This window comes from Taudactylus pleione, unplaced genomic scaffold (assembly GCF_031769625.1).
Source record: "Taudactylus pleione unplaced genomic scaffold, aTauple2 ptg000070l, whole genome shotgun sequence".
Classification (NCBI taxonomy): Eukaryota; Metazoa; Chordata; class Amphibia; order Anura; family Myobatrachidae; genus Taudactylus; species Taudactylus pleione.
Window position 1 is genome coordinate 1,201,464 of NW_028284472.1, and position 23,493 is coordinate 1,224,956.

The window sequence follows — 23,493 nt, forward strand, 5'->3', positions numbered from 1 at the left end:
ACTTTGAAAAATGGTTTGAAGACGATGTTGAATATAATCATATTTGATTGATTTTTTATGATTTGTGTTCAACTTTGACTATTGCTGTAGAGTACTTTTATTGGATTGCTTGTTATCTGTGACTCTTCTAGAGAGTTTACATATGGTAAAAAGCAGCATTTATGGTTTTCATGGCTGATGAGAATGCAAGTAGATGCCCATTCCAAACATTGGAATGCTCTTAAAGTTCATGGAAAACCCAGGGATTGAACCCGGGGCCTCATACATGCAAAGCATGCGCTTTACCACTGAGCTACAACCCCTTAGAGATGTAATGTTTCTATGCACAAGTGATTGCAGCTTTACATTTCACTAGAGATTTACTACTTTTCAGTGTTATTAGGGACATCTTAGAGGATGGAAGTATAACCATTATAACATGCTTGACTTCAAGGACTTTATGGTTATCATGGCTGATGAGAATGCAAGGAGATGCCCATTCCGAACATTGGAATGCTCTTAAAGTTCTCCATCAGAGACTGGTTTATCATCAGAATCCCCTACTTTTACTAATGAATGGTGTAGATATTGATCAAGTTTTGCTAACTAGAGTGCTTTCTTACATTCTGTTTGGTCATCAGTGTCAGAATTTAGTAGAAGGGCACAAAGGATGCATGCTATGACTGCCTCTTGGGCTTGCTAGCTAATGCTTCACCAGACAATCTATCTAGAGTTGATATGTTGTCATCATTCCATGCTTTGAAATTTCCTTAAGTGCTTTTCCTCCAAGCCCATGTCCATCCTCTTTTTGTTCACAAAGTGTTTGAACTTGTCTCTCAATCTTAATCAATTAGTTTTGCTATATTATTTGTCTCGCTCTTTTATTAAACTTTGCTCAGGTAGTCGCCTTCAGTTCCCACTGAAAATAAAACATCTATTTCCTACTTACCATATGTTTTCCCTCAGTGTAGGAGAATTGCAAAAGGCATTCAATGGGAACTTTACTTTGAAAAATGGTATGAAGACAATGTTGAATATAATCATATTTGATTGATTTTTTATGATTTGTGTTCAACTTTGACTATTGCTGTAGAGTACTTTTATTGGATTGCTTGTTATCTGTGACTCTTCTAGAGAGTTTACATATGGTAAAAAGCTGTATTTTGCAAAACATGGAGATGCTGGGGATTGAACCCAGGACCTCATACATGCAAAGCATGCGCTCTACCACTGAGCTACATCCCCTTAGAGCTGCTACATTTTTATGCACAAGTGATTGCAGTTTTACATTTCACTAGAGATTTACTACTTTTCAGTGTTATTAGGGACATCTTAGAGGATAGAAGTATAACCATTATACCATGCTTGACTTAAAGGACTTTATGGATTTCATGGCTGATGAGAATGCAAGGAGATGCCCATTCCGAACATTGGAATGCTCTTAAAGTTCTCCATCAGAGACTGGTTTATCATCAGAATCCCCTACTTTTACTAATGAATGGTGGAGATATTGATCATGTTTTGCTAACTAGAGGGCTTTCTTACATTCTGTTTGGTCATCAGTGTCAGAATTTAGTAGAAGGGCACAAAGGATGCATGCTATGACTGCCTCTTGGGCTTGCTAGCTAATGCTTCACCAGACAATCTATCTAGAGTTGATATGTTGTCATCATTCCATGCTTTGAAATTTCATTAAGTGCTTGCCCTCCAAGCCCATGTCCATCCTCTTTTTGTTCACAAAGTGTTTGAACTTGTCTCTCAATCTTAATCAATTAGTTTTGCTATATTATTTGTCTCGCTCTTTTATTAAACTTTGCTCGGGTAGTCGCCTTCAGTTCCCACTGAAAATAAAAAATCTATTTCCTACTTACTATATGTTTTCCCACAGTGTAGGAGAATGGCAATAGGCATTCAATGGGAACTTTACTTTGAAAAATGGAATGAAGACGATGAAGAATATAATCTTATTTGATAGATTTTTTATGATTTGTATTCAACTGTGACTATTGCTGTAGAGTACTTTTATTGGATTGCTTGTTATCTGTGACTCTTCTAGAGAGTTTACATATGGTAAAAAGCTGTATTTTGCAAAACATGGAGATGCCGGGGATTGAACTCGGTGCAAAGCAAAGCTTGCGCTCTACCACTGAGCTACATCCCCTAGGAGCTGCTATTTTCTTATGCACAATTGATTACAGCTTTACATTTCACTAGAGATTTACTACTTTTCAGTGTTATTAGGGACATCTTAGAGGATGGAAGGATAACCATATACCATGCTAGATTTCAAGGACTTTATGGTTTTCATGGCTGATGAGAATGCAAGGAGATGCCCATTCCGAACGATGATGAATATAATCATATTTGATTGATTTTTTATGATATGTATTCAACTTTGACTATTGCTGTAGAGTACTTTTATTGGTTTGCTTGTTATCTTTGTCTCTTCTAGAGAGTTTACATATGGTAAAAAGCTGTATTTTGCAAAACATGGAGATGCCAGGGATTGCACCCTTGTCCTCATACATGCACTCTACCACTGAGCTACATCCCCTATGAGATGCTATATTTTTATGCACAAGTGATTGCAGCTTTACATTTCACTAGAGATTTACTACTTTTCAGTGTTATTAGGGACATCTTAGAGGATGGAAGGATAACCATTATACCTTGCTAGATTTCAAGGACTTTATGGTTTTCATGGCTGATGAGAATGCAAGGAGATGCCCATTCCGAACATTGGAATGCTCTTAAAGTTCTCCATCAAAGATTGGTTTATCATCAGAATCCACATACTTTTACTAATGAATGGTGTAGATATTGATCAAGTTTTGCTAACTAGAGGGCATTCTTACATTCTGTTTGGTCATCAGTGTCAGAATTTAGTAGAAGGGCACAAAGGATGCATGCTATGACAGCCTCTTTGGCTTGCTAGCTAATGCTTCACCAGACAATCTATCTAGAGTTGATATGTTGTCATCATTCCATGCTTTGAAATTTCATTAAGTGCTTGCCCTCCAAGCCCGTGTCCATCCTCTTTTTGTTCACAAAGTGTTTGAACTTGTCTCTCAATCTTAATCAATTAGTTTTACTATATTATTTGTCTCGCTCTTTTATTAAACTTTGCTCGGGTAGTCGCCTTCAGTTCCCACTGAAAATAAAAAAACTATTTCATACTTACCATATGTTTTCCCTCAGTGTAGGAGAATGGCAATAGGCATTCAATGGGAACTTTACTTTGAAAAATGGAATGAAGACAATGTTGAATATAATCATAGTTGATTGATTTTTTATGATTTGTATTCAACTTTGACTATTGCTGTAGAGTACTTTTATTGGTTTGCCTGTTATCTGTGGCTCTTCTAGAGAGTTTACATATGGTAAAAAGCTGTATTTTGCAAAACATGGAGATGCCGGGGATTGAACTCGGTGCAAAGCAAAGCATGCGCTCTACCACTGAGCTACATCCCCTAGGAGCTGCTATTTTCTTATGCACAAGGGATTACAGCTTTACATTTCACTAGAGATTTACAACTTTTCAGTGTTATTAGGGACATCTTAGAGGATGGAAGGATAACCATTATACCTTGCTGGATTTAAAGGACTTTATGGTTTTCATGGCTGATGAGAATGCAAGGAGATGCCCATTCCGAACATTGGAATGGTCTTAAAGTTCTCCATCAGAGACTGGTTTATCATCAGAATCCCCTACTTTTACTAATGAATGGTGTAGATATTGATCAAGTTTTGCTAACTAGAGGGCTTTCTTACATTCTGTTTGGTCATCAGTGTCAGAATTTAGTAGAAGGGCACAAAGGATGCATGCTTTGACTGCCTCTTGGGCTTGCTAGCTAATGCTTCACCAGACAATCTATCTAGAGTTGATATGTTGTCTTCATTCCATGCTTTGAAATTTCATTAAGTGCTTGCCCTCCAAGCCCATGTCCATCCTCTTTTTGTTCACAAAGTGTTTGAACTTGTCTCTCAATCTTAATCAATTAGTTTTACTATATTATTTGTCTCGCTCTTTTATTAAACTTTGCTCGGGTAGTCGCCTTCAGTTCCCACTGAAAATAAAAAATCTATTTCCTACTTACCATATGTTTTCCCTCAGTGTAGGAGAATGTCTAGAGGCATTCAATGGGAACTTTACTTTGAAAAATGGTATGAAGACGATGTTGAATATAATAATATTTGATTGATTTTTTAAGATTTGTATTCAACTTTGACTGTTGCTGTAGAGTACTTTTATTGGATTGCTTGTTTTCTGTGGCTCTTCTAGAGAGTTTACATATGGTAAAAAGCTGCATTTTGCAAAACATAGAGATGCCGGGGATTGAACCCGGGGCCTCATACATGCAAAGCATGCGCTCTACCACTAAGCTACATCCCCTATGAGCTGCAATATTTTTATACAAAAGTGATTGCAGCTTTACATTTCACTAGAGATTTACCACTTTTCAGTGTTATTAGGGACATCTTAGAGGATAGAAGTATAACCATTATACCATGCTTGACTTCAAGGACTGTATGGTTTTCATGGCTGATGAGAATGCAAGGAGATGCCCATTCCGAACATTGGAATGCTCTTAAAGTTCTCCATCAGAGACTGGTTTATCATCAGAATCCCCTACTTTTACTAATGAATGGTGTAGATATTGATCAAGTTTTGCTAACTAGAGGGCTTTCTTACATTCTGTTTGGTCATCAGTGTCAGAATTTAGTAGAAGGGCACAAAGGATGCATGCTATGACTGCCTCTTGGGCTTGCTAGCTAATGCTTCACCAAACAATCTATCTAGAGTTGATATGTTGTCATCATTCCATGCTTTGAAATTTCATTAAGTGCTTGCCCTCCAAGCCCATGTCCATCCTCTTTTTGTTCACAAAGTGTTTGAACTTGTCTCTCAATCTTAATCAATTAGTTTTACTATATTATTTGTCTCGCTCTTTTATTAAACTTTGCTCGGGTAGTCGCCTTCAGTTCCCACTGAAAATAAAAAATCTATTTCCTACTTACTATATGTTTTCCCACAGTGTAGGAGAATGACAATACGCATTCAATGGGAACTTTACTTTGAAAAATGGTATGAAGACGATGTTGAATATAATCATATTTGATTGATTTTTTATGATTTGTATTCAACTTTGACTATTGCCGTAGAGTACTTTTATTGGATTGCTTGTTATCTGTGGCTCTTCTAGAGAGTTTACATATGGTAAAAAGCTGCATTTTGCAAAACATGGAGATGCGGGGGATTGAGCCCGGGGACTCATACATGCAAAGCATGCGCTCTACCACTGAGCTACATCCCCTTAGAATTGCTATGTTCTTATGCACAAGTGATTGCAGCTTTACATTTCACTAGAGATTTACTACTTTTCAGTGTTTTTAGGGACATCTTAGAGGATGGAAGTATAACCATTATACCATGCTTGACTTCAAGGACTTTATGGTTATCATGGCTGATGAGAATGCAAGGAGATGCCCATTCCGAACATTGGAATGCTCTTAAAGTTCTCCATCAGAGACTGGTTTATCATCAGAATCCCCTACTTTTACTAATGAATGGTGTAGATATTGATCAAGTTTTGCTAACTAGAGTGCTTTCTTACATTCTGTTTGGTCATCAGTGTCAGAATTTAGTAGAAGGGCACAAAGGATGCATGCTATGACTGCCTCTTGGGCTTGCTAGCTAATGCTTCACCAGACAATCTATCTAGAGTTGATATGTTGTCATCATTCCATGCTTTGAAATTTCCTTAAGTGCTTTTCCTCCAAGCCCATGTCCATCCTCTTTTTGTTCACAAAGTGTTTGAACTTGTCTCTCAATCTTAATCAATTAGTTTTGCTATATTATTTGTCTCGCTCTTTTATTAAACTTTGCTCGGATAGTCGCCTTCAGTTCCCACTGAAAATAAAAAAACTATTTCATACTTACCATATGTTTTCCCTCAGTGTAGGAGAATGGCAATAGGCATTCAATGGGAACTTTACTTTGAAAAATGGAATGAAGACAATGTTGAATATAATCATAGTTGATTGATTTTTTATGATTTGTATTCAACTTTGACTATTGCTGTAGAGTACTTTTATTGGTTTGCCTGTTATCTGTGGCTTTTCTAGAGAGTTTACATATGGTAAAAAGCTGTATTTTGCAAAACATGGAGATGCCGGGGATTGAACTCGGTGCAAAGCAAAGCATGCGCTCTACCACTGAGCTACATCCCCTAGGAGCTGCTATTTTCTTATGCACAAGTGATTACAGGTTTACATTTCACTAGAGATTTACAACTTTTCAGTGTTATTAGGGACATCTTAGAGGATGGAAGGATAACCATTATACCTTGCTGGATTTAAAGGACTTTATGGTTTTCATGGCTGATGAGAATGCAAGGAGATGCCCATTCTGAACATTGGAATGGTCTTAAAGTTCTCCATCAGAGACTGGTTTATCATCAGAATCCCCTACTTTTACTAATGAATGGTGTAGATATTGATCAAGTTTTGCTAACTAGAGGGCTTTCTTACATTCTGTTTGGTCATCAGTGTCAGAATTTAGTAGAAGGGCACAAAGGATGCATGCTATGACTGCCTCTTGGGCTTGCTAGCTAATGCTTCACCAGACAATCTATCTAGAGTTGATATGTTGTCTTCATTCCATGCTTTGAAATTTCATTAAGTGCTTGCCCTCCAAGCCCATGTCCATCCTCTTTTTGTTCACAAAGTGTTTGAACTTGTCTCTCAATCTTAATCAATTAGTTTTACTATATTATTTGTCTCGCTCTTTTATTAAACTTTGCTCGGGTAGTCGCCTTCAGTTCCCACTGAAAATAAAAAATCTATTTCCTACTTACTATATGTTTTCCCACAGTGTAGGAGAATGACAATACGCATTCAATGGGAACTTTACTTTGAAAAATGGTATGAAGACGATGTTGAATATAATCATATTTGATTGATTTTTTATGATTTGTATTCAACTTTGACTATTGCCGTAGAGTACTTTTATTGGATTGCTTGTTATCTGTGGCTCTTCTAGAGAGTTTACATATGGTAAAAAGCTGCATTTTGCAAAACATGGAGATGCGGGGGATTGAGCCCGGGGACTCATACATGCAAAGCATGCGCTCTACCACTGAGCTACATCCCCTTAGAATTGCTATGTTCTTATGCACAAGTGATTGCAGCTTTACATTTCACTAGAGATTTACTACTTTTCAGTGTTTTTAGGGACATCTTAGAGGATGGAAGTATAACCATTATACCATGCTTGACTTCAAGGACTTTATGGTTATCATGGCTGATGAGAATGCAAGGAGATGCCCATTCCGAACATTGGAATGCTCTTAAAGTTCTCCATCAGAGACTGGTTTATCATCAGAATCCCCTACTTTTACTAATGAATGGTGTAGATATTGATCAAGTTTTGCTAACTAGAGTGCTTTCTTACATTCTGTTTGGTCATCAGTGTCAGAATTTAGTAGAAGGGCACAAAGGATGCATGCTATGACTGCCTCTTGGGCTTGCTAGCTAATGCTTCACCAGACAATCTATCTAGAGTTGATATGTTGTCATCATTCCATGCTTTGAAATTTCCTTAAGTGCTTTTCCTCCAAGCCCATGTCCATCCTCTTTTTGTTCACAAAGTGTTTGAACTTGTCTCTCAATCTTAATCAATTAGTTTTGCTATATTATTTGTCTCGCTCTTTTATTAAACTTTGCTCGGATAGTCGCCTTCAGTTCCCACTGAAAATAAAAAAACTATTTCATACTTACCATATGTTTTCCCTCAGTGTAGGAGAATGGCAATAGGCATTCAATGGGAACTTTACTTTGAAAAATGGAATGAAGACAATGTTGAATATAATCATAGTTGATTGATTTTTTATGATTTGTATTCAACTTTGACTATTGCTGTAGAGTACTTTTATTGGTTTGCCTGTTATCTGTGGCTTTTCTAGAGAGTTTACATATGGTAAAAAGCTGTATTTTGCAAAACATGGAGATGCCGGGGATTGAACTCGGTGCAAAGCAAAGCATGCGCTCTACCACTGAGCTACATCCCCTAGGAGCTGCTATTTTCTTATGCACAAGTGATTACAGGTTTACATTTCACTAGAGATTTACAACTTTTCAGTGTTATTAGGGACATCTTAGAGGATGGAAGGATAACCATTATACCTTGCTGGATTTAAAGGACTTTATGGTTTTCATGGCTGATGAGAATGCAAGGAGATGCCCATTCTGAACATTGGAATGGTCTTAAAGTTCTCCATCAGAGACTGGTTTATCATCAGAATCCCCTACTTTTACTAATGAATGGTGTAGATATTGATCAAGTTTTGCTAACTAGAGGGCTTTCTTACATTCTGTTTGGTCATCAGTGTCAGAATTTAGTAGAAGGGCACAAAGGATGCATGCTATGACTGCCTCTTGGGCTTGCTAGCTAATGCTTCACCAGACAATCTATCTAGAGTTGATATGTTGTCTTCATTCCATGCTTTGAAATTTCATTAATTGCTTGCCCTCCAAGCCCATGTCCATCCTCTTTTTGTTCACAAAGTGTTTGAACTTGTCTCTCAATCTTAATCAATTAGTTTTACTATATTATTTGTCTCGCTCTTTTATTAAACTTTGCTCGGGTAGTCGCCTTCAGTTCCCACTGAAAATAAAAAATCTATTTCCTACTTACCATATGTTTTCCATCAGTGTAGGAGAATGTCTATAGGCATTCAATGGGAACTTTACTTTGAAAAATGGTATGAAGACGATGTTGACTATAATCATATTTGATTGATTTTTTAAGATTTGTATTCAACTTTGACTGTTGCTGTAGAGTACTTTTATTGGATTGCTTGTTTTCTGTGGCTCTTCTAGAGAGTTTACATATGGTAAAAAGCTGCATTTTGCAAAACATGGAGATGCCGGGGATTGAACCCGGGGCCTCATACATGCAAAGCATGCGCTCTACCACTGAGCTACATCCCCTATGAGCTGCAATATTTTTATACAAAAGTGATTGCAGCTTTACATTTCACTAGAGATTTACTAATTTTCAGTGTTATTAGGGACATCTTAGAGGATAGAAGTATGACCATTATACCATGCTTGACTTCAAGGACTGTATGGTTTTCATGGCTGATGAGAATGCAAGGAGATGCCCATTCCGAACATTGGAATGCTCTTAAAGTTCTCCATCAGAGACTGGTTTATCATCAGAATCCCCTACTTTTACTAATGAATGGTGGAGATATTGATCATGTTTTGCTAACTAGAGGGCTTTCTTAAATTCTGTTTGGTCATCAGTGTCAGAATTTAGTAGAAGGGCACAAAGGATGCATGCTATGACTGCCTCTTGGGCTTGCTAGCTAATGCTTCACCAGACAATCTATCTAGAGTTGATATGTTGTCATCATTCCATGCTTTGAAATTTCATTAAGTGCTTGCCCTCCAAGCCCATGTCCATCCTCTTTTTGTTCACAAAGTGTTTGAACTTGTCTCTCAATCTTAATCAATTAGTTTTGCTATATTATTTGTCTCGCTCTTTTATTAAACTTTGCTCGGGTAGTCGCCTTCAGTTCCCACTGAAAATAAAAAATCTATTTCCTACTTACTATATGTTTTCCCACAGTGTAGGAGAATGGCAATAGGCATTCAATGGGAACTTTACTTTGAAAAATGGAATGAAGACGATGAAGAATATAATCTTATTTGATAGATTTTTTATGATTTGTATTCAACTGTGACTATTGCTGTAGAGTACTTTTATTGGATTGCTTGTTATCTGTGACTCTTCTAGAGAGTTTACATATGGTAAAAAGCTGTATTTTGCAAAACATGGAGATGCCGGGGATTGAACTCGGTGCAAAGCAAAGCATGCGCTCTACCACTGAGCTACATCCCCTAGGAGCTGCTATTTTCTTATGCACAATTGATTACAGCTTTACATTTCACTAGAGATTTACTACTTTTCAGTGTTATTAGGGACATCTTAGAGGATGGAAGGATAACCATTATACCATGCTAGATTTCAAGGACTTTATGGTTTTCATGGCTGATGAGAATGCAAGGAGATGCCCATTCCGAACGATGATGAATATAATCATATTTGATTGATTTTTTATGATATGTATTCAACTTTGACTGTTGCTGTAGAGTACTTTTATTGGTTTGCTTGTTATCTTTGTCTCTTCTAGAGAGTTTACATATGGTAAAAAGCTGTATTTTGCAAAACATGGAGATGCCAGGGATTGCACCCTTGTCCTCATACATGCACTCTACCACTGAGCTACATCCCCTATGAGATGCTATATTTTTATGCACAAGTGATTGCAGCTTTACATTTCACTAGAGATTTACTACTTTTCAGTGTTATTAGGGACATCTTAGAGGATGGAAGGATAACCATTATACCTTGCTAGATTTCAAGGACTTTATGGTTTTCATGGCTGATGAGAATGCAAGGAGATGCCCATTCCGAACATTGGAATGCTCTTAAAGTTCTCCATCAGAGACTGGTTTATCATCAGAATCCCCATACTTTTACTAATGAATGGTGTAGATATTGATCAAGTTTTGCTAACTAGAGGGCATTCTTACATTCTGTTTGGTCATCAGTGTCAGAATTTAGTAGAAGGGCACAAAGGATGCATGCTATGACAGCCTCTTTGGCTTGCTAGCTAATGCTTCACCAGACAATCTATCTAAAGTTGATATGTTGTCATCATTCCATGCTTTGAAATTTCATTAAGTGCTTGCCCTCCAAGCCCATGTCCAACCTCTTTTTGTTCACAAAGTGTTTGAACTTGTCTCTCAATCTTAATCAATTAGTTTTACTATATTATTTGTCTCGCTCTTTTATTAAACTTTGCTCGGGTAGTCGCCTTCAGTTCCCACTGAAAATAAAAAAACTATTTCATACTTACCATATGTTTTCCCTCAGTGTAGGAGAATGGCAATAGGCATTCAATGGGAACTTTACTTTGAAAAATGGAATGAAGACAATGTTGAATATAATCATAGTTGATTGATTTTTTATGATTTGTATTCAACTTTGACTATTGCTGTAGAGTACTTTTATTGGTTTGCCTGTTATCTGTGGCTCTTCTAGAGAGTTTACATATGGTAAAAAGCTGTATTTTGCAAAACATGGAGATGCCGGGGATTGAACTCGGTGCAAAGCAAAGCATGCGCTCTACCACTGAGCTACATCCCCTAGGAGCTGCTATTTTCTTATGCACAAGTGATTACAGCTTTACATTTCACTAGAGATTTACAACTTTTCAGTGTTATTAGGGACATCTTAGAGGATGGAAGGATAACCATTATACCTTGCTGGATTTAAAGGACTTTATGGTTTTCATGGCTGATAAGAATGCAAGGAGATGCCCATTCCGAACATTGGAATGGTCTTAAAGTTCTCCATCAGAGACTGGTTTATCATCAGAATCCCCTACTTTTACTAATGAATGGTGTAGATATTGATCAAGTTTTGCTAACTAGAGGGCTTTCTTACATTCTGTTTGGTCATCAGTGTCAGAATTTAGTAGAAGGGCACAAAGGATGCATGCTATGACTGCCTCTTGGGCTTGCTAGCTAATGCTTCACCAGACAATCTATCTAGAGTTGATATGTTGTCTTCATTCCATGCTTTGAATTTTCATTAAGTGCTTGCCCTCCAAGCCCATGTCCATCCTCTTTTTGTTCACAAAGTGTTTGAACTTGTCTCTCAATCTTAATCAATTAGTTTTACTATATTATTTGTCTCGCTCTTTTATTAAACTTTGCTCGGGTAGTCGCCTTCAGTTCCCACTGAAAATAAAAAATCTATTTCCTACTTACCATATGTTTTCCCTCAGTGTAGGAGAATGTCTATAGGCATTCAATGGGAACTTTACTTTGAAAAATGGTATGAAGACGATGTTGAATATAATCATATTTGATTGAATTTTTAAGATTTGTATTCAACTTTGACTGTTGCTGTAGAGTACTTTTATTGGATTGCTTGTTTTCTGTGGCTCTTCTAGAGAGTTTACATATGGTAAAAAGCTGCATTTTGCAAAACATGGAGATGCCGGGGATTGAGCCCGGGGACTCATACATGCAAAGCATGCGCTCTACCACTGAGATACATCCCCTTAGAGTTGCTATGTTCTTATGCACAAGTGATTGCAGCTTTACATTTCACTAGAGATTTACTACTTTTCAGTGTTATTAGGGACATCTTAGAGGATGGAAGTATAACCATTATACCATGCTTGACTTCAAGGACTTTATGGTTTTCATGTCTGATGAGAATGCAAGTAGATGCCCATTCCAAACATTGGAATGCTCTTAAAGTTCATGGAAATCCTGGGGATTGAACCCGGGGCCTCATACATGCAAAGCATGCGCTCTACCACTGAGCTACAACCCCTTAGAGCTGCAATGTTTTTATGCACAAGTGATTGCAGCTTTACATTTCACTAGAGATTTACTACTTTTCAGTGTTATTAGGGACATCTTAGAGGATGGAAGTATAACCATTATACCATGCTTGACTTCAAGGACTTTATGGTTATCATGGCTGATGAGAATGCAAGGAGATGCCCATTCCGAACATTGGAATGCTCTTAAAGTTCTCCATCAGAGACTGGTTTATCATCAGAATCCCCTACTTTTACTAATGAATGGTGTAGATATTGATCAAGTTTTGCTAACTAGAGGCCTTTCTTACATTCTGTTTGGTCATCAGTGTCAGAATTTAGTAGAAGGGCACAAAGGATGCATGCTATGACTGCCTCTTGGGCTTGCTAGCTAATGCTTCACCAGACAATCTATCTAGAGTTGATATGTTGTCATCATTCCATGCTTTGAAATTTCCTTAAGTGCTTTTCCTCCAAGCCCATGTCCATCCTCTTTTTGTTCACAAAGTGTTTGAACTTGTCTCTCAATCTTAATCAATTAGTTTTGCTATATTATTTGTCTCGCTCTTTTATTAAACTTTGCTCGGATAGTCGCCTTCAGTTCCCACTGAAAATAAAAAAACTATTTCATACTTACCATATGTTTTCCCTCAGTGTAGGAGAATGGCAATAGGCATTCAATGGGAACTTTACTTTGAAAAATGGAATGAAGGCAATGTTGAATATAATCATAGTTGATTGATTTTTTATGATTTGTATTCAACTTTGACTATTGCTGTAGAGTACTTTTATTGGTTTGCCTGTTATCTGTGGCTCTTCTAGAGAGTTTACATATGGTAAAAAGCTGTATTTTGCAAAACATGGAGATGCCGGGGATTGAACTCGGTGCAAAGCAAAGCATGCGCTCTACCACTGAGCTAAATCCCCTAGGAGCTGCTATTTTCTTATGCACAAGTGATTACAGCTTTACATTTCACTAGAGATTTACAACTTTTCAGTGTTATTAGGGACATCTTAGAGGATGGAAGGATAACCATTATACCTTGCTGGATTTAAAGGACTTTATGGTTTTCATGGCTGATGAGAATGCAAGGAGATGCCCATTCCGAACATTGGAATGGTCTTAAAGTTCTCCATCAGAGACTGGTTTATCATCAGAATCCCCTACTTTTACTAATGAATGGTGTAGATATTGATCAAGTTTTGCTAACTAGAGGGCTTTCTTACATTCTGTTTGGTCATCAGTGTCAGAATTTAGTAGAAGGGCACAAAGGATGCATGCTATGACTGCCTCTTGGGCTTGCTAGCTAATGCTTCACCAGACAATCTATCTAGAGTTGATATGTTGTCTTCATTCCATGCTTTGAAATTTCATTAAGTGCTTGCCCTCCAAGCCCATGTCCATCCTCTTTTTGTTCACAAAGTGTTTGAACTTGTCTCTCAATCTTAATCAATTAGTTTTACTATATTATTTGTCTCGCTCTTTTATTAAACTTTGCTCGGGTAGTCACCTTCAGTTCCCACTGATAATAAAAAATCTATTTCCTACTTACCATATGTTTTCCCTCAGTGTAGGAGAATGTCTATAGGCATTCAATGGGAACTTTACTTTGAAAAATGGTATGAAGACGATGTTGAATATAATCATATTTGATTGATTTTTTAAGATTTGTATTCAACTTTGACTGTTGCTGTAGAGTACTTTTATTGGATTGCTTGTTTTCTGTGGCTCTTCTAGAGAGTTTACATATGGTAAAAAGCTGCATTTTGCAAAACATGGAGATGCCGGGGATTGAACCCGGGGCCTCATACATGCAAAGCATGCGCTCTACCACTGAGATACATCCCCTATGAGCTGCAATATTTTTATACAAAAGTGATTGCAGCTTTACATTTCACTAGAGATTTACTACTTTTCAGTGTTATTAGGGACATCTTAGAGGATAGAAGTATGACCATTATACCATGCTTGACTTCAAGGACTGTATGGTTTTCATGGCTGATGAGAATGCAAGGAGATGCCCATTCCGAACATTGGAATGCTCTTAAAGTTCTCCATCAGAGACTGGTTTATCATCAGAATCCCCTACTTTTACTAATGAATGGTGGAGATATTGATCAAGTTTTGCTAACTAGAGGGCTTTCTTACATTCTGTTTGGTCATCAGTGTCAGAATTTAGTAGAAGGGCACAAAGGATGCATGCTTTGACTGCCTCTTGGGCTTGCTAACTAATGCTGCACCAGACAATCTATCTAGAGTTGATATGTTGTCTTCATTCCATGCTTTGAAATTTCATTAAGTGCTTGCCCTCCAAGCCCATGTCCATCCTCTTTTTGTTCACAAAGTGTTTGAACTTGTCTCTCAATCTTAATCAATTAGTTTTACTATATTATTTGTCTCGCTCTTTTATTAAACTTTGCTCGGGTAGTCGCCTTCAGTTCCCACTGAAAATAAAAAATCTATTTCCTACTTACCATATGTTTTCCCTCAGTGTAGGAGAATGTCTAGAGGCATTCAATGGGAACTTTACTTTGAAAAATGGTATGAAGACGATGTTGAATATAATCATATTTGATTGATTTTTTAAGATTTGTATTCAACTTTGACTGTTGCTGTAGAGTACTTTTATTGGATTGCTTGTTTTCTGTGGCTCTTCTAGAGAGTTTACATATGGTAAAAAGCTGCATTTTGCAAAACATAGAGATGCCGGGGATTGAACCCGGGGCCTCATACATGCGAAGCATGCGCTCTACCACTGAGCTACATCCCCTATGAGCTGCAATATTTTTATACAAAAGTGATTGCAGCTTTACATTTCACTAGAGATTTACCACTTTTCAGTGTTATTAGGGACATCTTAGAGGATAGAAGTATAACCATTATACCATGCTTGACTTCAAGGACTGTATGGTTTTCATGGCTGATGAGAATGCAAGGAGATGCCCATTCCGAACATTGGAATGCTCTTAAAGTTCTCCATCAGAGACTGGTTTATCATCAGAATCCCCTACTTTTACTAATGAATGGTGTAGATATTGATCAAGTTTTGCTAACTAGAGGGCTTTCTTACATTCTGTTTGGTCATCAGTGTCAGAATTTAGTAGAAGGGCACAAAGGATGCATGCTATGACTGCCTCTTGGGCTTGCTAGCTAATGCTTCACCAAACAATCTATCTAGAGTTGATATGTTGTCATCATTCCATGCTTTGAAATTTCATTAAGTGCTTGCCCTCCAAGCCCATGTCCATCCTCTTTTTGTTCACAAAGTGTTTGAACTTGTCTCTCAATCTTAATCAATTAGTTTTACTATATTATTTGTCTCGCTCTTTTATTAAACTTTGCTCGGGTAGTCGCCTTCAGTTCCCACTGAAAAAAAAAAAATCTATTTCCTACTTACTATATGTTTTCCCACAGTGTAGGAGAATGACAATACGCATTCAATGGGAACTTTACTTTGAAAAATGGTATGAAGACGATGTTGAATATAATCATATTTGATTGATTTTTTATGATTTGTATTCAACTTTGACTATTGCCGTAGAGTACTTTTATTGGATTGCTTGTTATCTGTGGCTCTTCTAGAGAGTTTACATATGGTAAAAAGCTGCATTTTGCAAAACATGGAGATGCGGGGGATTGAGCCCGGGGACTCATACATGCAAAGCATGCGCTCTACCACTGAGCTACATCCCCTTAGAATTGCTATGTTCTTATGCACAAGTGATTGCAGCTTTACATTTCACTAGAGATTTACTACTTTTCAGTGTTTTTAGGGACATCTTAGAGGATGGAAGTATAACCATTATACCATGCTTGACTTCAAGGACTTTATGGTTATCATGGCTGATGAGAATGCAAGGAGATGCCCATTCCGAACATTGGAATGCTCTTAAAGTTCTCCATCAGAGACTGGTTTATCATCAGAATCCCCTACTTTTACTAATGAATGGTGTAGATATTGATCAAGTTTTGCTAACTAGAGTGCTTTCTTACATTCTGTTTGGTCATCAGTGTCAGAATTTAGTAGAAGGGCACAAAGGATGCATGCTATGACTGCCTCTTGGGCTTGCTAGCTAATGCTTCACCAGACAATCTATCTAGAGTTGATATGTTGTCATCATTCCATGCTTTGAAATTTCCTTAAGTGCTTTTCCTCCAAGCCCATGTCCATCCTCTTTTTGTTCACAAAGTGTTTGAACTTGTCTCTCAATCTTAATCAATTAGTTTTGCTATATTATTTGTCTCGCTCTTTTATTAAACTTTGCTCGGATAGTCGCCTTCAGTTCCCACTGAAAATAAAAAAACTATTTCATACTTACCATATGTTTTCCCTCAGTGTAGGAGAATGGCAATAGGCATTCAATGGGAACTTTACTTTGAAAAATGGAATGAAGACAATGTTGAATATAATCATAGTTGATTGATTTTTTATGATTTGTATTCAACTTTGACTATTGCTGTAGAGTACTTTTATTGGTTTGCCTGTTATCTGTGGCTTTTCTAGAGAGTTTACATATGGTAAAAAGCTGTATTTTGCAAAACATGGAGATGCCGGGGATTGAACTCGGTGCAAAGCAAAGCATGCGCTCTACCACTGAGCTACATCCCCTAGGAGCTGCTATTTTCTTATGCACAAGTGATTACAGGTTTACATTTCACTAGAGATTTACAACTTTTCAGTGTTATTAGGGACATCTTAGAGGATGGAAGGATAACCATTATACCTTGCTGGATTTAAAGGACTTTATGGTTTTCATGGCTGATGAGAATGCAAGGAGATGCCCATTCTGAACATTGGAATGGTCTTAAAGTTCTCCATCAGAGACTGGTTTATCATCAGAATCCCCTACTTTTACTAATGAATGGTGTAGATATTGATCAAGTTTTGCTAACTAGAGGGCTTTCTTACATTCTGTTTGGTCATCAGTGTCAGAATTTAGTAGAAGGGCACAAAGGATGCATGCTATGACTGCCTCTTGGGCTTGCTAGCTAATGCTTCACCAGACAATCTATCTAGAGTTGATATGTTGTCTTCATTCCATGCTTTGAAATTTCATTAAGTGCTTGCCCTCCAAGCCCATGTCCATCCTCTTTTTGTTCACAAAGTGTTTGAACTTGTCTCTCAATCTTAATCAATTAGTTTTACTATATTATTTGTCTCGCTCTTTTATTAAACTTTGCTCGGGTAGTCGCCTTCAGTTCCCACTGAAAATAAAAAATCTATTTCCTACTTACCATATGTTTTCCATCAGTGTAGGAGAATGTCTATAGGCATTCAATGGGAACTTTACTTTGAAAAATGGTATGAAGACGATGTTGAATATAATCATATTTGATTGATTTTTTAAGATTTGTATTCAACTTTGACTGTTGCTGTAGAGTACTTTTATTGGATTGCTTGTTTTCTGTGGCTCTTCTAGAGAGTTTACATATGGTAAAAAGCTGCATTTTGCAAAACATGGAGATGCCGGGGATTGAACCCGGGGCCTCATACATGCAAAGCATGCGCTCTACCACTGAGCTACATCCCCTATGAGCTGCAATATTTTTATACAAAAGTGATTGCAGCTTTACATTTCACTAGAGATTTACTACTTTTCAGTGTTATTAGGGACATCTTAGAGGATAGAAGTATGACCATTATACCATGCTTGACTTCAAGGACTGTATGGTTTTCATGGCTGATGAGAATGCAAGGAGATGCCCATTCCGAACATTGGAATGCTCTTAAAGTTCTCCATCAGAGACTGGTTTATCATCAGAATCCCCTACTTTTACTAATGAATGGTGGAGATATTGATCATGTTTTGCTAACTAGAGGGCTTTCTTAAATTCTGTTTGGTCATCAGTGTCAGAATTTAGTAGAAGGGCACAAAGGATGCATGCTATGACTGCCTCTTGGGCTTGCTAGCTAATGCTTCACCAGACAATCTATCTAGAGTTGATATGTTGTCATCATTCCATGCTTTGAAATTTCATTAAGTGCTTGCCCTCCAAGCCCATGTCCATCCTCTTTTTGTTCACAAAGTGTTTGAACTTGTCTCTCAATCTTAATCAATTAGTTTTGCTATATTATTTGTCTCGCTCTTTTATTAAACTTTGCTCGGGTAGTCGCCTTCAGTTCCCACTGAAAATAAAAAATCTATTTCCTACTTACTATATGTTTTCCCACAGTGTAGGAGAATGGCAATAGGCATTCAATGGGAACTTTACTTTGAAAAATGGAATGAAGACGATGAAGAATATAATCTTATTTGATAGATTTTTTATGATTTGTATTCAACTGTGACTATTGCTGTAGAGTACTTTTATTGGATTGCTTGTTATCTGTGACTCTTCTAGAGAGTTTACATATGGTAAAAAGCTGTATTTTGCAAAACATGGAGATGCCGGGGATTGAACTCGGTGCAAAGCAAAGCATGCGCTCTACCACTGAGCTACATCCCCTAGGAGCTGCTATTTTCTTATGCACAATTGATTACAGCTTTACATTTCACTAGAGATTTACTACTTTTCAGTGTTATTAGGGACATCTTAGAGGATGGAAGGATAACCATTATACCATGCTAGATTTCAAGGACTTTATGGTTTTCATGGCTGATGAGAATGCAAGGAGATGCCCATTCCGAACGATGATGAATATAATCATATTTGATTGATTTTTTATGATATGTATTCAACTTTGACTGTTGCTGTAGAGTACTTTTATTGGTTTGCTTGTTATCTTTGTCTCTTCTAGAGAGTTTACATATGGTAAAAAGCTGTATTTTGCAAAACATGGAGATGCCAGGGATTGCACCCTTGTCCTCATACATGCACTCTACCACTGAGCTACATCCCCTATGAGATGCTATATTTTTATGCACAAGTGATTGCAGCTTTACATTTCACTAGAGATTTACTACTTTTCAGTGTTATTAGGGACATCTTAGAGGATGGAAGGATAACCATTATACCTTGCTAGATTTCAAGGACTTTATGGTTTTCATGGCTGATGAGAATGCAAGGAGATGCCCATTCCGAACATTGGAATGCTCTTAAAGTTCTCCATCAGAGACTGGTTTATCATCAGAATCCCCATACTTTTACTAATGAATGGTGTAGATATTGATCAAGTTTTGCTAACTAGAGGGCATTCTTACATTCTGTTTGGTCATCAGTGTCAGAATTTAGTAGAAGGGCACAAAGGATGCATGCTATGACAGCCTCTTTGGCTTGCTAGCTAATGCTTCACCAGACAATCTATCTAAAGTTGATATGTTGTCATCATTCCATGCTTTGAAATTTCATTAAGTGCTTGCCCTCCAAGCCCATGTCCAACCTCTTTTTGTTCACAAAGTGTTTGAACTTGTCTCTCAATCTTAATCAATTAGTTTTACTATATTATTTGTCTCGCTCTTTTATTAAACTTTGCTCGGGTAGTCGCCTTCAGTTCCCACTGAAAATAAAAAAACTATTTCATACTTACCATATGTTTTCCCTCAGTGTAGGAGAATGGCAATAGGCATTCAATGGGAACTTTACTTTGAAAAATGGAATGAAGACAATGTTGAATATAATCATAGTTGATTGATTTTTTATGATTTGTATTCAACTTTGACTATTGTTGTAGAGTACTTTTATTGGTTTGCCTGTTATCTGTGGCTCTTCTAGAGAGTTTACATATGGTAAAAAGCTGTATTTTGCAAAACATGGAGATGCCGGGGATTGAACTCGGTGCAAAGCAAAGCATGCGCTCTACCACTGAGCTACATCCCCTAGGAGCTGCTATTTTCTTATGCACAAGTGATTACAGCTTTACATTTCACTAGAGATTTACAACTTTTCAGTGTTATTAGGGACATCTTAGAGGATGGAAGGATAACCATTATACCTTGCTGGATTTAAAGGACTTTATGGTTTTCATGGCTGATGAGAATGCAAGGAGATGCCCATTCCGAACATTGGAATGGTCTTAAAGTTCTCCATCAGAGACTGGTTTATCATCAGAATCCCCTACTTTTACTAATGAATGGTGTAGATATTGATCAAGTTTTGCTAACTAGAGGGCTTTCTTACATTCTGTTTGGTCATCAGTGTCAGAATTTAGTAGAAGGGCACAAAGGATGCATGCTATGACTGCCTCTTGGGCTTGCTAGCTAATGCTTCACCAGACAATCTATCTAGAGTTGATATGTTGTCTTCATTCCATGCTTTGAATTTTCATTAAGTGCTTGCCCTCCAAGCCCATGTCCATCCTCTTTTTGTTCACAAAGTGTTTGAACTTGTCTCTCAATCTTAATCAATTAGTTTTACTATATTATTTGTCTCGCTCTTTTATTAAACTTTGCTCGGGTAGTCGCCTTCAGTTCCCACTGAAAATAAAAAATCTATTTCCTACTTACCATATGTTTTCCCTCAGTGTAGGAGAATGTCTATAGGCATTCAATGGGAACTTTACTTTGAAAAATGGTATGAAGACGATGTTGAATATAATCATATTTGATTGAATTTTTAAGATTTGTATTCAACTTTGACTGTTGCTGTAGAGTACTTTTATTGGATTGCTTGTTTTCTGTGGCTCTTCTAGAGAGTTTACATATGGTAAAAAGCTGCATTTTGCAAAACATGGAGATGCCGGGGACTCATACATGCAAAGCATGCGCTCTACCACTGAGATACATCCCCTTAGAGTTGCTATGTTCTTATGCACAAGTGATTGCAGCTTTACATTTCACTAGAGATTTACTACTTTTCAGTGTTATTAGGGACATCTTAGAGGATGGAAGTATAACCATTATACCATGCTTGACTTCAAGGACTTTATGGTTTTCATGTCTGATGAGAATGCAAGTAGATGCCCATTCCAAACATTGGAATGCTCTTAAAGTTCATGGAAATCCCGGGGATTGAACCCGGGGCCTCATACATGCAAAGCATGCCCTCTACCACTGAGCTACAACCCCTTAGAGCTGCAATGTTTTTATGCACAAGTGATTGCAGCTTTACATTTCACTAGAGATTTACTACTTTTCAGTGTTATTAGGGACATCTTAGAGGATGGAAGTATAACCATTATACCATGCTTGACTTCAAGGACTTTATGGTTATCATGGCTGATGAGAATGCAAGGAGATGCCCATTCCGAACATTGGAATGCTCTTAAAGTTCTCCATCAGAGACTGGTTTATCATCAGAATCCCCTACTTTTACTAATGAATGGTGTAGATATTGATCAAGTTTTGCTAACTAGAGGCCTTTCTTACATTCTGTTTGGTCATCAGTGTCAGAATTTAGTAGAAGGGCACAAAGGATGCATGCTATGACTGCCTCTTGGGCTTGCTAGCTAATGCTTCACCAGACAATCTATCTAGAGTTGATATGTTGTCATCATTCCATGCTTTGAAATTTCCTTAAGTGCTTTTCCTCCAAGCCCATGTCCATCCTCTTTTTGTTCACAAAGTGTTTGAACTTGTCTCTCAATCTTAATCAATTAGTTTTGCTATATTATTTGTCTCACTCTTTTATTAAACTTTGCTCGGATAGTCGCCTTCAGTTCCCACTGAAAATAAAAAAACTATTTCATACTTGCCATATGTTTTCACTCAGTGTAGGAGAATGGCAATAGGCATTCAATGGGAACTTTACTTTGAAAAATGGAATGAAGGCAATGTTGAATATAATCATAGTTGATTGATTTTTTATGATTTGTATTCAACTTTGACTATTGCTGTAGAGTACTTTTATTGGTTTGCCTGTTATCTGTGGCTCTTCTAGAGAGTTTACATATGGTAAAAAGCTGTATTTTGCAAAACATGGAGATGCCGGGGATTGAACTCGGTGCAAAGCAAAGCATGCGCTCTACCACTGAGCTAAATCCCCTAGGAGCTGCTATTTTCTTATGCACAAGTGATTACAGCTTTACATTTCACTAGAGATTTACAACTTTTCAGTGTTATTAGGGACATCTTAGAGGATGGAAGGATAACCATTATACCTTGCTGGAATTAAAGGACTTTATGGTTTTCATGGCTGATGAGAATGCAAGGAGATGCCCATTCCGAACATTGGAATGGTCTTAAAGTTCTCCATCAGAGACTGGTTTATCATCAGAATCCCCTACTTTTACTAATGAATGGTGTAGATATTGATCAAGTTTTGCTAACTAGAGGGCTTTCTTACATTCTGTTTGGTCATCAGTGTCAGAATTTAGTAGAAGGGCACAAAGGATGCATGCTATGACTGCCTCTTGGGCTTGCTAGCTAATGCTTCACCAGACAATCTATCTAGAGTTGATATGTTGTCTTCATTCCATGCTTTGAAATTTCATTAAGTGCTTGCCCTCCAAGCCCATGTCCATCCTCTTTTTGTTCACAAAGTGTTTGAACTTGTCTCTCAATCTTAATCAATTAGTTTTACTATATTATTTGTCTCGCTCTTTTATTAAACTTTGCTCGGGTAGTCGCCTTCAGTTCCCACTGAAAATAAAAAATCTATTTCCTACTTACCATATGTTTTCCCTCAGTGTAGGAGAATGTCTATAGGCATTCAATGGGAACTTTACTTTGAAAAATGGTATGAAGACGATGTTGAATATAATCATATTTGATTGATTTTTTAAGATTTGTATTCAACTTTGACTGTTGCTGTAGAGTACTTTTATTGGATTGCTTGTTTTCTGTGGCTCTTCTAGAGAGTTTACATATGGTAAAAAGCTGCATTTTGCAAAACATAGAGATGCCGGGGATTGAACCCGGGGCCTCATACATGCAAAGCATGCGCTCTACCACTGAGCTACATCCCCTATGAGCTGCAATCTTTTTATACAAAAGTGATTGCAGCTTTACATTTCACTAGAGATTTACTACTTTTCAGTGTTATTAGGGACATCTTAGAGGATAGAAGTATGACCATTATACCATGCTTGACTTCAAGGACTGTATGGTTTTCATGGCTGATGAGAATGCAAGGAGATGCCCATTCCGAACATTGGAATGCTCTTAAAGTTCTCCATCAGAGACTGGTTTATCATCAGAATCCCCTACTTTTACTAATGAATGGTGTAGATATTGATCAAGTTTTGCTAACTAGAGGGCTTTCTTACATTCTGTTTGGTCATCAGTGTCA

The 23,493-nt window shown here is 37.4% G+C and overlaps 10 non-coding genes across 10 annotated transcripts; all 10 read right to left on the minus strand.

Annotated features, from left to right (window-relative positions):
* Positions 1 to 1,152: 1,152 nt before the first annotated feature.
* TRNAA-UGC (transfer RNA alanine (anticodon UGC)) lies at positions 1,153 to 1,224 on the minus strand. The gene has a single exon. It is a non-coding gene; the product is annotated as a tRNA-Ala (tRNA).
* Positions 1,225 to 4,300: 3,076 nt separating this feature from the next.
* On the minus strand, positions 4,301 to 4,372 carry TRNAA-UGC (transfer RNA alanine (anticodon UGC)). Its single transcript has one exon. It is a non-coding gene; the product is annotated as a tRNA-Ala (tRNA).
* A 4,526-nt stretch (positions 4,373 to 8,898) lies between these two features.
* TRNAA-UGC (transfer RNA alanine (anticodon UGC)) lies at positions 8,899 to 8,970 on the minus strand. The gene has a single exon. It is a non-coding gene; the product is annotated as a tRNA-Ala (tRNA).
* A 3,077-nt stretch (positions 8,971 to 12,047) lies between these two features.
* TRNAA-UGC (transfer RNA alanine (anticodon UGC)) lies at positions 12,048 to 12,119 on the minus strand. Its single transcript has one exon. It is a non-coding gene; the product is annotated as a tRNA-Ala (tRNA).
* A 206-nt stretch (positions 12,120 to 12,325) lies between these two features.
* TRNAA-UGC (transfer RNA alanine (anticodon UGC)) lies at positions 12,326 to 12,397 on the minus strand. The gene has a single exon. It is a non-coding gene; the product is annotated as a tRNA-Ala (tRNA).
* Positions 12,398 to 14,163: 1,766 nt separating this feature from the next.
* Positions 14,164 to 14,235, minus strand: TRNAA-UGC (transfer RNA alanine (anticodon UGC)). Its single transcript has one exon. It is a non-coding gene; the product is annotated as a tRNA-Ala (tRNA).
* An 850-nt stretch (positions 14,236 to 15,085) lies between these two features.
* TRNAA-CGC (transfer RNA alanine (anticodon CGC)) lies at positions 15,086 to 15,157 on the minus strand. The gene has a single exon. It is a non-coding gene; the product is annotated as a tRNA-Ala (tRNA).
* Positions 15,158 to 17,846: 2,689 nt separating this feature from the next.
* On the minus strand, positions 17,847 to 17,918 carry TRNAA-UGC (transfer RNA alanine (anticodon UGC)). The gene has a single exon. It is a non-coding gene; the product is annotated as a tRNA-Ala (tRNA).
* A 3,342-nt stretch (positions 17,919 to 21,260) lies between these two features.
* Positions 21,261 to 21,332, minus strand: TRNAA-UGC (transfer RNA alanine (anticodon UGC)). Its single transcript has one exon. It is a non-coding gene; the product is annotated as a tRNA-Ala (tRNA).
* A 1,766-nt stretch (positions 21,333 to 23,098) lies between these two features.
* TRNAA-UGC (transfer RNA alanine (anticodon UGC)) lies at positions 23,099 to 23,170 on the minus strand. Its single transcript has one exon. It is a non-coding gene; the product is annotated as a tRNA-Ala (tRNA).
* Positions 23,171 to 23,493: the final 323 nt, after the last annotated feature.